Genomic DNA, 15,681 nt, shown 5'->3' on the forward strand with positions numbered 1-15,681 from the left:
ACCATCCTTCACCAAGTAGCTCAACTCAACATAATGATCCAGTGTAACCGGTTCAACTGAGGCAAAAGTGACGAAAACTTGGCAGCAGGGGTATGTACCATATGGTATGCTGCAGAAAAGAGGGTATGGTTTTGAGTCTATGTGAAGTTGGGCAGCCAGCTTCCCAGACACCTGAATTCCCTCATCTGTAAAATGGGTACATGTTTGAAATCACTTTTAAGCTGCTAGATATTTTGGTATGAACATAACTCTCCAGGGAGTTACTGTAGATCGTATTTCATTACCAAAGTCTTCTTATGGGTCTTTAAACATATATTTACCACTGGATTCTATTTCAAGGTACACACCAATCCTGATATATGGAAAAGAGGCGTTGCTACACAGTGGACACTCTAGCTGCTGCATAACCCATGTTTACCACTCTCCTAGGTAAAAGAAAGTGACCAGAATTTTTTCACACTGAAGACTGTGTATTTGTCAGGTCCAATAAAGATTTGCATACAATCATTCGACAAGTGATTTTCATGACTATAGTAATGGAAGTCAAGGTGGAGACCAAAAGACATCATTTTCAAAGCACTAATTTGGAGAAGCAGTTTCTGTTTAGCACATGGCTGTCTGACACCCCTACTTCTATCCAGGGCATTTTAGTGTCTAGATTAAGGTTTCTCTCTTTTCAACCCACTCCTTAAAAGCTGTTACTAAGTGACTGTTTAATGGGTACGTGAGCTACTGCTTAATGAGCTGGTGTGCCTGTAAGCTAGTTGCTGCCTTCCTGAAGAAGCAATAAGTGGAAAAAGCACCCAAACAAACCGGCCATAGCCAGAGACAATGATTGGAAATGGAAGCAGGTGGCTTCTACTTAGGTGGCCATAAAATGAATTGTCCAATCCAGGGCACGCTGAAAGTGAAAGCTGGTGTAATTGAATGTGCTGGGACAATGGGGCCACACTGGGTCTATACACTTGGGACTATAGACATTCTTCTTTTATTTTTCTACTTTAACCCCAGGATAATTTCTAATCTGGTTGGCAGCTTGATCATCTGGCTCAGATTAAAGAAGAAAATGTAATACTTTACAACCACCCATCTGCCAATGAACATTTCAGCAGTCCCCTACTTGGTGGAAGGTTCCTAATGATTCAAAAAAGGACATTTCCAAAACATTATTGGACCCACTGACCCTCTTTTACATGTAACATAATCATATGAAACCCAGTTCAACTGAATGAAAGTCCTGCCAATTGCTCCTTCACTGTTACTCCAGTGACATGGGGTTTCTCCCAGGGCCCCTATGCACACTTGGACAAATGCAAACAGCCCCAAAAGCTGGAATCAAGGAAAGGGAAAGAGCTCCAGTGGAGCCATCTCCATTCTCTCCCCCCAAAGTAAAAAAAATTAATAATACAATAAAACAGTAAAATCTCAGGTTAGTTCAAATTGAACTGGACATATATCTATTTAGAAGAGCTTTCACTTGAGGACACTAAATTGCTAACTTGAGTCATTACATCAGTTATTTTAATTCACAGTCAATCATAACTCATCCCAGTCTGTATTTTAACAGTTGGTACTTCTCCTGTACTGGTTTAAGTTTCATTTTTATTTAACAAATAGCAATCATTCATATTTATGAGGTACGATTGGATGTATTGATACATGCATACCTAGGAATGATCAAATCAGGCGAATTAACGTATCTATCACTTCAAATATTTAGTATCCCTTTGTGGTGGGAACATTTAAAATCCCCTCTTTTAGCTGTTTTGAAATATACAATATGTAATTATTAACTATTGCCACCATGTTGTGTAATAAAATCACCAGAACTTATTCCTCCTGGCTAACTGAAACTTTCTATCTGGCTTTGACCAACATCCAACTGAAACTTTCTATCTGGCTTTGACCAACATCTCTTCTTTCCCTGCCAACCCCAACTTTCTTCTTGTTTTCTTGAAGAAAAGACATATTAAGCAAACTAATTCTAGTCAAGACTTTAGGAGGAGTTACCTAGGTCACTTGAAGAAAATTAAATACAAAATGCATGTTTTTATATGATTTTAGCAAGATAGTTTAATAAAGAACCTGAATAGAAACTACTGAATCAGTGATAATAACCTCAATAATAATAGCAAACCCAACCCAATGCTTTTAGGGTACGCTACTTTACAATCATGATTGCATTTAATCATCTCAGCTACTTGAAGAGGCAGGGACTTACATTACCTATATTTGAAAGATGTGAAAACGAGGCCAAGGAAGGTCACTAACTTACCTGAAGTCACCCAGCTGTGTACTCAACAGGAGATCTGAACCCTCCATTAACAAGTATGTGCTTAAGTCACTTTAAACCACAAAGACTGCTTTTCCTTTTTCCCAAATCCAATCAGTTAGCAAATCATTTAATTTTATCATCAATATCTACAGGCAAACACGGTGTGTGCAGGCCTGCCCTCCTTTCCCTCTGCTCAGACTCTGGCTGGCACCCGCTGAGGGGCTCAGGCTGGAAGGTGGGGGCTGGGCAACCTGTCTCCAAGTTTCATTGGCACAGCAAGCACACTGCTTTGTTTATTTATTCATCTGACCAAGAACATGTATTTACTTAGGCAGGCTTAGCAGGAGCTCCCATCTTTCCTCTGCCCCTCCCTCCAGCTGTATCATCTAATCTATCCTCCAGGTTGCTCTCACTGGAATCCCACTGCATCTTTTCCTTGCCTAAAACCCTTTGGCTTTCATTTCTGCTCAATCCAAATGCCCAGCTCCTGGGATTGCTGATGTAAAGCCCCTTCCAGACTGTCCTCCACCACCCTGATTGCTATATTCCCTGGATGTATCATATTCTTTCTTTTAATACTCAGCTTTCCAGATCTTTCTCAAAAGTCACTTCATTTGTAAACACCTACCTCTGTGATCTGCAATCACGGTAAACATACCTTTAGCATACTGTTATGACCGTCTCTTAACAGATCTGCCTGTTACAGCCCTCCCTACCCCTTCTCCACATATGGAGTGCCCAGGCTACAGCATACAAATTGCAAGCAAAATGGCTGTAGACTGACTGAATGACTGAATGAAGCATTATGATCAGGGCTATAAGCCCAGCAATAGTTTGGCTTGAAAATATTTATATACGTTTCAAGGATAAACCCAACATCTGTTTTTAAAATATATTACAATTAAAAAATAAAGCTTTACTGTGCTTCTCTCATATAAACCCAAGCAAATGTTTCTCAAAAACCTTCAGCTGGAGAATGGACAGTAATTGAGAAAGTAGTTCTAATGAGTCGAAGTCGCTTCCTGGCAGTGCAGTAAGCCTAGAGATGATGGAAACATATTCATTCCTTGACAAAATGTTTAATTTCATGTGATTTGTGCTGACTTACTATAAAAGTGACAGCACTGGAGAAAACAGGATTTAGCAGCTGATATAATTGTTTCTTTGCTTCTAAAGGCCTTTCATTATTAGGAGAGCTGCATGGGTGTGTGTGTGTGTGTGTGTGTGTGTGTGTGTGTCTTTCTCTCTCACACACACATATGTACAGGACATTTATTATTTAATATATCAAAATTTTTGATTAGTGGTCACTTCCCAGAGTGGTCCACAATTGGAATAAATGAGGCACAGGTCCACTATAAAGAAATCTAGGGGGCAGGCACAGTGGCTCACGTCTATAATCACAACACTTTGGGAGGCCAAGGTGGGCCAATCACAAGGTCAGGAGTTTGAGACCAGCTGGGCCAATATAGTGAAATGCCGTCTCTACTAAAAATACAAAAATTAGCCGGGCGTGGTGACGGGCACCTGTAGTCCTAGCTACTCAGGAGGCTGAGGCAGGAGAATCACTTGAACCCAGGAGGTGGAGGTTACAGTGAGCCAAGATCATGCCACTGCACTGCAACCTGGACAACAGAGGGAGACTCTATCTCAAAAAAAAAAAAAAAAAAAAAAAAAAAAGAGGCTGGGCGCAGCAGCTCACGCCTATAATCCCAGCACTTTGGGAGGGAGAGGCAGGCAGATCACGAGGTCAGGAGTTCGAGACCAGCCTGACGAACATGGTGAAACCCTGTCTCTACTAAAAATACAAAAATTAGCCAGGCATGGTGGCGGGCACCTATAATCTCAGCTACTCAGGAGGCTGAGGCAGGAGAATCGCTTGAACTCAGGAGGCAGAGGTTGCAGAAAGCCAAGATCGCGCCACTGCACTCCAGCCTAGGCGACAGAGTGAGACACCATCTCAAAAAAAAAAAAAAAAAAAAAATCTAGGAATCTGTGGGGTGGGGCGAGTTGGGGGGTGGACAGGAGTCAAGTAAAAACCAGCCTGACTGAGCATTATTGGAATTCACTCCTCACTTGACCAAAAATGAGCAATCTGACCAAACTCCTCCACTAGCTCTACCTCCCAAGCCACATGCTTTCTGAGGGCCAAGGGTAAAGTCAGCTGTGGTTATGCATTTGGGCTAAAGAGGCCAAAAACAGAAAAAAAAATTATTTTGAAATGGATTACTCTTCAAAATTAAGGGTAATTGTGCGTAGCAGCCTGGAAAATACAGCTCATCTAGCTCTGCCACTGAACCCCACAGCACAAAACTCTGGTGCTCTCTAAGTGCAATTCTGAACTGGAAAAAAAAAAAAAAAGGCACAAAGGGCGGAAGGAAGGGTGGAGGGTTGGTATAGGGCTGGTGACTTGTAAGAAGGCAGCTGCCTTGGGGAATCATAGCTAGTCTATAACCCAGCAATATTTCTATGGCACTTAAGCCACTCGATGGTATTCTGGACTACGATAGCAGCCAAGCAGAGAAGGTAAATAAAAGGCTGACAGATAATTACATAAGAAAATTAACGTGGCAAGATTAGGACAGAAATCTAATGGACAAAGTGGGAAAGGACTTCGCATAAAGCAGTACCTTGAAGGCTTCTCCCTGACCTGCTACAATGTCCTGGTCACACTAATGGAATATCAATATCTGTTACTATCCAACTAGTCAAGGTGGATTTGACAAGCAAAGGAGGAGGCATTGAACTCACTTAACTCATTCCCACACAGACATTTCCTTTGTCTTGTGACAAAGGCCTCTGAACAAGCCAAGCTCAGCTTTGCTACCCACCTTCCTCATTTCATTTTCTTATTGCCATTATGTAAAGTCAAGGCAGTAACTAGTGGTCAGAATTCAAACCCCTGTTAAGAAACTGAGACAAAAACTCACCAGTTACAGTGTTTTTCAGTCACAGGTACTAGGAAGAAACATACATGCGAATGAAACTTGAAAAACATTTGGATTAGAGGAACAATTGCAATATAGGAGGGAAGAGAGCTAGAAAGGAAACTTGGAGAGCTGGAGGAAAGAAATGAACATAAAGAGTGAGCCCTCCCTCTCATTTGTTAATACACCACCTTAGACTCTAAGGAATAACCAGTAAGTAGAAAACCAGGGCACTTATAACTGCTGTTGAAAGTCTGGACTATCTGATAACACACAACTGGCCTTGCTAACTCAGGAAGACAAAGCAGCGGTTCTCAGCTTGGGGACAGGAGAGTTGATAGGACAATCTGCAATACCTGGAGACATCTGGGGTTGTCACAAACGAGTAATGCTACTAGCATTAGTGAACAGCGACCAGGGAAGACAGTAAACATTCGACAGTACACAGGACAGCCCTTACAACAAAGGATCATCCAGCCCGAAATGTCAACAGCACTGAGACTGACACTGCCTGAAATAATGGGTTAGTAAAATGGCCAACAACCTACAAGTAGAAAAAGAACTGTACAATTAGCCTCAGCCTCGTCCAAAGGAGAAACCATCCCAGTCAAAGGACTCCTGTCTCTGGTTTCCTTAGTTGGTATGAATCCATCCATCAACAAGAGAATGAGCAAAAGTTACAATAAGCTGGAAAACACTGTCAAGTATATCTCCCTTCCAATTGGTTCCTTCCCAGGTGGTTCCATGCTTTTGCCTTTACCATGACTCATCCAGAGAGGAAAAATATTGGCTGAAGAATAGATCCCCATTCTTCTTGGCAAATACTGTTCTCATTTTTTATTAATAAATTGCATTCTGGCTCATACGCTTCAATATCATGAAGTCGGTTGATGGGCATACTGTCCCTGAGAGAAGAATCCATTGACTCTCAGAATTAAGGTCAACTTTAGAATGAGATACCCAAAGAGAGGGATTGACTCAAGAACTAGGACTCAGTGGCAGCAGAGACATCCCTGGATACCACAGCAACCCAGGGCACATCCGTGTGCAGGATACACAGGAGTGAAGAGCCTCTCGGGACGCCACTGAAGGATAGCTCCACATGGGATCCTGGCCTCAGAGGCTGGCAAGTCCAGGGAACCAACAAAAGAAGGGACTAACCAGCACAGACATCATGGTGCAGCAGAAAGAAGCAACACAGTAAAATGAGTCAGAAAAAATGGGTTTAAGGCTCAGATGCACTCTTTAAGTATCCTTGTGACATTTCATTCTTCCAAGCCACATCTGTAAAATGGGATAACAATACTATTCTGATTGTTCCCCATCATTTCCAAAACAGCAACCCCAGAGGAAGGGTGTGTCAGGGCACAGAGAAACATGTTGCATTGATCCTGTGACTCCAACTCCATCCAGGGAATGCCTTATAGGGCTTACCTGATTATCATTCCCTCAAACCACCATTCCTTATGCAGAGTACAACCCACTGAACACATCGCAGTCCTATAGTCTAGCAAGTTGTGCCTTTCCAGTGTTTTCTACTGATGAAAGTTTTGTTTCCCACCTTAACTGTTAGAACTAAAGCAGTCAAAACTGTAGCCTCAATTCCTAAAATTGAAGTTCCAATAATAATTCTGTTCAGATTCTGGAAATCAGTGTTTGTGGGGGCCCGGAACACTGAGAATCATCTCCTTCTATTTATACATGTGACTAATTTCTCGACTCAGCACTATGCCAGTTTGTTACTGTAGTTAATTCTGTTTGATGAGCTAGCATTTCTTCTCCCACACATAGTCCTATCTGATACTTAACTGTTCATCCCACCTCAGGCCAGTGACCAAATTCTGCTCATACCATACCTGCACTTATATTGCAACAGGTTAGAAAACATAGCACTAACACACAAGTAGTTAATGTAATCAGGAATCCTGATACGGCTTTGCAGGCTTTAGTTCTGGCTAATAGAGATAAGTTCCAATTATTAACACTCAGACAACCCAAAGTATCCAGGGAACTGAGCATTGCAACCAGTGTGTGCATTGTACATGCAGGCTGGCTTTGCCAAACCTAAAAACGCTGTGCTGGCATACTAGAAGGCTTTCGTGGCCACACACATGGTCCTGGGAGCCACACCCTGTGGAATGACTGTCCTTCATGATCCTTTCATTGTGGGCAGTGCAGAAGTTCTCAGACTTTTTTTTTTTTTTTTTTAAGAGATGGGGTTACCCATCTCTTAACTCTTTGTCAACCAACCTGGAGCACTGTGGTGCGATCACAGCTCACTGCAGCCTCAGACTCCTGGACTCAAGCCACTCTCTTGCCTCAGCCTATCAAGTAGCTGGGACTACAGGTGCATGCCATTGTACCCAGCTAATTTTTTAACTTTCTGAGAGATGTGGTCTCGCTATGTTGCGCAGGCTGAGTGGTCAGCCTTTGACTTTCTTCCTTCGACAGCCAATCCAAGCCCAGGTCAGCTAAAATGCTTCATCTAATCATGCATCCCAGCAGTGTGACCAGAAGAGATTACAGCTGTCTTCGTAATTAGAATCATTCATATGGGGAACACTAGATGTAAAATATGAAAGGAGAAGTTGAGCAGAGTAAATTTCCAAAGACCTCAAAAGTTCTAAACTAAAACTTGGTGAGTAAAGGGGATATCCTGTCGATTTTATTCTAAGTAAGGTTAAAGAGTTTTTGCAAAGGGAGCTACTGCCTCTCTGCATCACTAAAGTGAAAAGCATGTCACTTGAGTTTCTAGTTCCTCCAAGATGGCAGCATCAGGGTCTAGCACACTGGTAAGTTCTACAAATAGTAGCATTTTTAAAAGTTAAGTCAACAGCTGACAGAACTGCACCTGGTTCAACATTTGGAAATAGCATCTCTTGCAGGGGGATTAAACCAACAGTATTTTGTTAAAAGGAGATCGCTAAGTATTTCTTAAAAGGATAGCCCTCTAGAACATCTTCATCAGAATCCCTGGCAAGTTAGTTACAGATGTAGTTTTCCCCAGAATTATTGAAACAGACTTTAAAAATCATTAGCCACATTGAGAAATACTTTGACATGAAGACTGGGTGTCTGTTTTATGAAATTCTGTTTTCCACACTTTTCTCTTTCATGTTGTAAACTGCTGGTCTTGGCCTACTAAAGTGATACCATGGTCCACTCATGGGTTACAACCCTAAGCTTAAAAAATACTTCTCTGGTTGATTAGAAGGAACCAGAACTAGAGTTGCACAATTAGCAGCAAACACTCCAGGCTTTGCGATGCAGAGAAGGTTTATTAATCCACCACATTTTCCAAATTCAACAAAATGTCTTATAAACCAAATTATCTACTTGGATGGTTTCAGGCACCAAAAAGTATTTACAAGCTTGAGCTACGAACCTTAATGGTATCCACTGTCTTAGATCTAGAAGGCATATGTTACCTTCATAGGAACAATCACCTTTAACCCTTGAGCATTAGGCAAGATGATGAAGTAAGCAAAGTGAGCTCCTTGCCTCACCCCCAGCCACATCCTCTGGCAAAGACTTCAAAGCCCTTTCCCCACCCTCCCCACCCACTCACACCAGACACCCAAAGGGGGTAAATTACTTTGAAACACTCAAGTATTACCTTCTTTTCAATACAGTAATTTAGTCAATGTTCAAGACTTAGCTGCACTTGCAGAAGACCTTCATGTTTCCTCACTTTCATTTTTCTTCTCCTAGGCATTTCTCATCTCCCCTGCATCTGCCACACAGTCTCCCTTACAGCCTCCTGTCTTCACCTCCATATCCTAGGAGAGCAGAATGGGATACAGCAGATGCCTCTGACTTCAATCCCCTTACAATAATGCCCTTCCTCCTAGGCTAAAGCAACACAGACTTTTTTTTTTTTTTTTTTTTTTTTTGAGACGGAGTCTTGCTCTGTCACCCAGGCTGGAGTGCAGTGGCACGATCTCGGCTCACTGCAAGCTCCACCTCCTGGGTTTACACCATTCTCCTGCCTCAGCCTCCTGAGTAGCTGGGACTACAGGCACCTGCCACCTCGCCCAGGTAGTTTTTTTGTATTTTTAGTAGAGACGGGGTTTCACCATGTTAGCCAGGATGGTCTCAATCTCCTGACCTCATGATTCACCCGCCTCGGCCTCCCAAAGTGCTGGGATTACAGGCTTGAGCCACCGCGTCCGGTCCTAACACAGACTTCTTTAAAAGACCTTCTCCAAGGAGAGTGATGAAACACCAGATCTGGAATGGTTATGTGGGGTTTTTTTGTTTTGTTTGTTTGTTTTTGTGGTTTTTTTTTTTTTTTTTTTTTTTTTTTTTTTTTTTTTTTTTTTTTTTTTGAGATAGAGTCTCACTCTGTCGCCCAGGTTGGAGTGCAGCGGCAAGATCTGGGCTCACTACAAGCTCTGCCTCCAGGGTTCACACCATTCTCCTGCCTCAGCCTCCTGAGTAGCTGGGACTACAGGCACTCACCACCAGCCCCGGCTAATTTTTTGTATTTTGCTTAGTAGAGACGGGGTTTTACCATGTTAGCCAGGATGGTCTCAATCTCAATCCACCCACCTCAGCCTCCCAAAGTGCTGGGATTACAGGTGTGAGCCACCACGCCCAGCTGGTTATGTGTTATTAAGTGCACTGGTTGTCTAATCTCTCAAGGAATCATCCCTCTGTTCCTTTCTTCAGGCTGAAAAAGGGAGGAGTCTACTCAAGGCAGAACAGGGTCGAAAAGAAGAGTGGCTTGGCATGGGGGAAAGGACGGGGGAAAAAACAAAAGCCCATTACCTGGGCTTCTCACTTGCACTAATGCTGCAACATTTTCCTGGTATATTTCCCAGGTGGATCTCTCCCAATATAGCTACCTCTCCTTTAGTCAGTCTACAAACACTTATTGAGCACTGAAGTCATGCTAAGAATCCATCTAAGTTCTGGAGCTGTAAACAAGACAAGGTAATCACTACCCTCATTGAACTTCTGCTCTAACAGGGAGAGAGACAATACTCAAATACACAAATGACTGTATAATGCCAGGGAGTAAAAGGTACTAAGACAAAAAACTGAGTAACATAAGAGGCCCAGGGAGTGTCTGGCTGCTATTTTATATGGGGTAGCCAGGGAAGGCCCGCTATAAGCGGACAGCTGGGCAGACACCTGAAGGAAGCGGGGAAGTCAGTCATCTGGACATGTGGGAGAAAATCTCCTCCTGTAATTTCATGCGCAAAGGCCCTAGGGAGAGAACTCAGTGAAAAAGAAGAACGTAAGACGGTGAGGGTGCCTGCAGTTACCAAGGACAGTAAGCATGGCCATCACTAGAACTGCCCATCTTCTTGCCCAATGACTGCTCCAGGCCCTGAGTTTCCCCAGACTCCCATCCAGGTCTGCCTCCCAGCCAGGTCTGCCTCCCATCCGGGTCTGCCTCCCAGCCTGCCCCTCCCTGATACCTACCATGCTTCTTGTTCTCTAGTTCAGTACCCTCCTGACACAACCCCTCCCCAAGAGTCCCAGCAGTCCAGGTCATTTCCTCACAATTTACCAACCTAATAAAAACAAACAAACAAAACAGAGTAGAAAAAAGGCAGCGCCCACATTTAACCACAGCCTTCCAGAGATAGGAAATATACAACAGTAAAGAGTAAAGCTTCAAAATGTCAGCTATAAGAAAAATTAAATGTATGCGATGTGTCTGCAGGGGATCTGGCCTCCTAACTTACCATTATTTTCCCCCAGATCTATAAATTGGGGGACAATAATCCTTGAAACAACCTTGGAAAGTAGGCATGGAGGTGAGATAATATGAGAACCCAGAGGAGAACCTGAGAACCCAGAGATAATATGGGGCCAGAGGAGACCCCAATAACAGCTGCTGCCAGTCTTTGCAATCTCAAAGTGATTCTGAGAAGGATTATATCCCTCTATGTCCCAAAGTTGCTCTCAGGGTTTTGGTATGTAAATACAGGTCATTAATTACCTTTATAGAAGCAAAAAAGAAACACTCAGATATTCTCCCATAGCCTCATCCCCAAGTCACCGGCCGCGCCCAACAGGGAGCCTCCGCTTCTGGAGGCCCCAACCCCTGCCTTAGGTTATCTGAAATCTTAATCATAACGAATTAGGCCCGAATCATTCAGGGCCAGCGCTGTTGGGAAGCCCATGATCCAGCGCGAGGGGCATCCCAAATACGTTCACTGGGTCTCGGGGCTGTCCAGGGGCTCTGAGAGCTGGGTCACTACCTGGGACCAAGCCTGAGCCTGGTCCTTTAGGTCAAGGCAGGTCCCGTCCCGCCTCCAACTTCAAATCGCCCCCTAGGCTGGAGAGGGTCACTGGGCGGGTAGTTCCTGGCTGTGCGGTAACACTCACACACACACACCGACAACACCCCCCCACACCAATACCCACCCCACACACACACTTACACACACCGACGACACACCACACACACATACATACGCGCGCGCGCGCGCACGCACACACACACACACACACACACACACACACACGCCACCTCGCGCGCGCGCGCGGCACAGCACCGACTTCCCAATCCCAAACACACGCGCGCACCCCCGGGACAGCTGAGTTCTGTATTTCCTCTTCCTCAAAGAGACTCCGGCGATCGCGGTCGCCACTCTCCGCTCCGATTCCCGGGCCCCCGGCATACCGCCGCCCCCTTCTCTGAAGGCGCGCCCGGTGCATCCCCCCTCCGAAGCCGAGATTTCCGCGAAGCTCCACAAAGCCCCCCGCCGCCTCTCCCGGTCTCAGCGGAGACTCCGGTGTGTCCCTGGGAGGAGAGTATTTACAACCAGAGGCTCCGGGGCTCCCGGCTGCCCAGACCGCCCTCTCCGGCCCTCCTGGCCCCCATCCCTCTCGCCCATCACCGCCTCCTCCCACGAGCGCACTCGCCGGGGGATTCCCTCCCATCCCTGAGTGCAGGAGAAGACGCAGAGTCCGAGCCGCCAGCCGCTTCTCTGGCTCTATAGGAATCTTGACTCCAAGGTCCCAGCCCCACATCCCCCTTCCCCAACAAACCCGCGCCAGCGTCGCAACCCTCCGGCCTCCCCCTCCCGCAGACCCTGGTCGAAACGTCTCGGCGGGCTCCCGGGCCCCGGGCCCTGCGCTTCATCACCCGGCGCCGCACCTCCAGCGCCCCCTCCCTCCGCTCCCACTCCCACTCCCACCATCCCCCGAGCTCAGACTTCCCCAATTGCAGAGCGCCCCGACGCGCCCGCAGCCTTCACCCTGCCGAGCGCGGCGGCCACCCCTGCCCGAGCCGCGGCGCCCCCAGGGAGGAAACAAAAGTGTCTCCGCGGCGCCCGGAGTCCCCCGGAGCAGGACGCCTCCTCCCGGCCCCAGTCCCGGCCCCCTCCCCTGCCGCGCCGAGGTCAGGAAGTCGGGGCGCTGCGCCAGCCCAGGAAACTTTACGAACCTGCTAGGGGTCGCAGGACAGCAGCGGCAAGGGTTCCCGGCGATCAGAGCTGCGGCGACCCGCCACCATTGAAGGGGAACTGGAGGCTCTGTCGCCCAGCGTGGGGCCGCGGCGGCGTGGGTGGCTCTACCTCTATCTTGTGCCCATTCTCGCCCGCTCCCGCTCGCCCCAGCACACGCACTTACACTCTGGGTCGGCCGGCTGCTGCACCGCCGGCTGCCGCTGCTCTCACTTCCTCTTCCTTCCTCCTGCTGGCCAGAGACACATTTTGCATCTGCAAGGCATCCGGAGATCAGCCGCGAACTCTCCTCCCGAGCGGACGCTGCGGAGTTGCAGCCGCCGCCCCTGGCACCTGCGCCAGGACACTCGTGGTCTGCGCGTTCGCCTTGCGCCCGCACCCTGGTCCCTGCCCACTGCACTTTGCCTAGGGAAATGCCCACGACTTTTTGAAGTCCCCCTACTTATAAAGACAGAAATGTCAAACACCATGCATGCCTCAGATCTGCTATAAATAATATGTGTGCAGAGCATGACTTCGATGAGCTCACACACGGCGTTTGGAAGCACTAATTAACTCCGTCACCCTCATAGCGCCACCTCCGGGAGGCCAAAAGCGAGTAGAATCTTTTCACATCTTTTTTTCATTTTTGGCAACCGGTTCCGGATATTAAGGGGAAACTTCGGTGGGCTGTTTGAACGCTACTTTAAGACGTGTTCATTTTGACGCTGTGCCTCTACCCTTGGACAGAGTGGCAAAAATAACAAAACATTTCCTCCCTCTCCGTCGACATCTATGTATTTACTAACCCTGCAATTGAAGCTACAAGACGTATTTCTAACCAATTAAGCCAGGGACTTCCTAATTTTGCATAACTTTGCATAAGGCAAGACGTTCTACCCCTAATTTGGTATTTAGAATAAATTACTTAATTCATGCAACCTACTTAAATCATTTTCAAAGCAGAAATCAAAAACGTTAACTCCCAGCCTAGCTGGCAGGAGGGAAGAGGGTTGCAGGCGAAACACCTGTCCTCCCCCAATTCAGAAATACCTACATTGGCTCTACCGGAAAAGTCAAAGGCAGTTAGGCATTTTCTTCTAATTGGCAAAGGAAATAAGTTGGGGGCTGGGAGGCATCAGAATCAAGGTGGAAAACTAAGCTCCCTTTTAAGATCCTCCCCCTCAAGAGCCACAGGCAGCTGTTGAGCACTTGAAATGTGGCTAGCCCTGAGATGTTCTGTAACTGTAAAACAGACATACAATTTAGTATTTTTAAAATGAACGTAAACTAACTTGTTAAGTATTTTTATGTTGATTACATTATTGCAGTACATGAGAATAGTTTGATGTAATAAGTCCATTGGGTTCATCATGTATTGGGTTAACATATAAGCATACATAAAATTAATTTAACCAGTTTCTTTTTACATTTTCTGATGTGGCTACTAGAAAATGTAAGGCTATACATAGGCTCTCATTAGTGGCTCACCTTATATTTTTAATGAACAGCTCTGATCTAACTCCTTATTACACGCATGACTCTGGGAGGCAGTATTAGTATCGAGAGTGCCTGGATCCAGATGGCTCTTGAGGGGGAGGATCTTAAAAGGGAGCTTAGTTTTCCACCTTGATTCTGATGCCTCCCAGCCCCCAGCTTATTTCCTTTGCCAATTAGAAGAAAATGCCTAACTGCCTTTGACTTTTCTGGTAGAGCCAATGTAGGTATTTCTGAATTGGGGGAGGACAGGTGTTTCGCCTGCAACCCTCTTCCCTCCTGCCAGTAACTAGGGTGACTGCAGGAAAGCAACTTAACTTCTGTATTTCCTCATCTAAAAAACAGTAATGATATAATAACAAAAGTCAATAGCACAACTATTAAATGAGGTAATTTAATAAGTAGTCAATAAATGGAGCCTTTACTAACAGTGCTCTTGAGATGCTTGTAGTGATGAGTATGAATTTGATCTACAACCTTGTAGCTAAGGCATATGAAGACCTTAACTTTAGTGCATGCATGGTGAGCACTCAGTAAACATTCGCTGTCATAATTGTTCCCTCCTTGCACAGCAATTACGCAAATCCACTCCCCTGTAATCTTTGGTCCTGGGTCTTCACATCTTTCCTCCATGAAGTAGTCTTTCAGATCTTTGAAGATAGCCCTCAAATTTTACCTAAACACTCTCTTTTGAGGATTAATCATCTTCAATTACTGTGACTCTTCTTCATGTGATATGGCTTCAAGTCTCTCTCATCTTATAGATTAATTACCTAATTAACCATTAGCAAACACAGTACCGCCTGAGATCTTTTCTCTCTCTCTCTCTCTCTCTTTGTTTTTTCTCAAATACATCTCAATGTTGATAGGAGTACAAGGAGAAGACTGGAAATTCTTTACAGTGTTATGCTTAGGCCATGCACATGAACATGGAGTTGATCTTTGGAACCAAAGTTCCTGATCCACTTTCTCTAAGTCCCTTAGGATTGGATTCAGGCATCCAGTGTCTCTCCATATCCACAGATTACATAAAAATATTAAGATGCCACATGACATCCCACTAAGGAGCTCCCTCCGCTAAGCTGGGAGGATAGCATTCTTTGGTTCACTGGTTATTAATAACATGCTTAACAGTGCAATTGCCAAACTTCAACTTTCTATTCTATTCATAAAGACATCTTAGAAGTGTTGTCAAGTGTATTAGAGGAACCCGCCTCCTCCCTGGGCTCTGCTGGTGGTCAGCAGTGGATACAATAGAGTGGAATATGTGGTGTTGTCATGTATGTGGGCTCCATCTTTGGACCTGGTTGTTGTGTATAAATCCCACCATTACCATTTACTGGCTGCATTACTCTTAACTCATAAGATTGAAACTGTGCCTACCAGATAGGGTTAAGTGAAGATTAAATGAGTTAATTCATGAAAAATTCTTAGAACAGGACCTGACACATAGAAACACTCACTGAATGTTAGCTATTATTATCTACAACAGTTCTTCAATGGACAATTCATATTAACAGACTCAAAAAATAAAAGAACAACATCCATTCCTTCTTTGTCAGTCTCCACCCATAATGGT

At 45.2% G+C, this 15,681-nt stretch overlaps 1 protein-coding gene across 2 annotated transcripts in view; it reads right to left on the minus strand.

Moving 5' to 3' along the window:
• ELMO1 (engulfment and cell motility 1) overlaps positions 1 to 13,250 on the minus strand; it is a 578,893-nt gene extending 565,643 nt beyond the window's left edge. The window contains exon 1 of one of the 2 annotated variants that reach the window (XM_030931898.1): positions 12,793 to 13,250. The gene's annotated coding sequence lies outside the window, so the exon portion shown is untranslated. Of the gene's footprint in view, positions 1 to 12,607 lie in introns of both variants that reach the window. The other variant, XM_010356685.2, reaches the window with a different exon arrangement.
• Between the last annotated feature and the right edge of the window lie 2,431 nt (positions 13,251 to 15,681).

The sequence above is a fragment of the Rhinopithecus roxellana genome, chromosome 6 (genome assembly GCF_007565055.1).
Source record: "Rhinopithecus roxellana isolate Shanxi Qingling chromosome 6, ASM756505v1, whole genome shotgun sequence".
Taxonomy (NCBI): Eukaryota; Metazoa; Chordata; class Mammalia; order Primates; family Cercopithecidae; genus Rhinopithecus; species Rhinopithecus roxellana.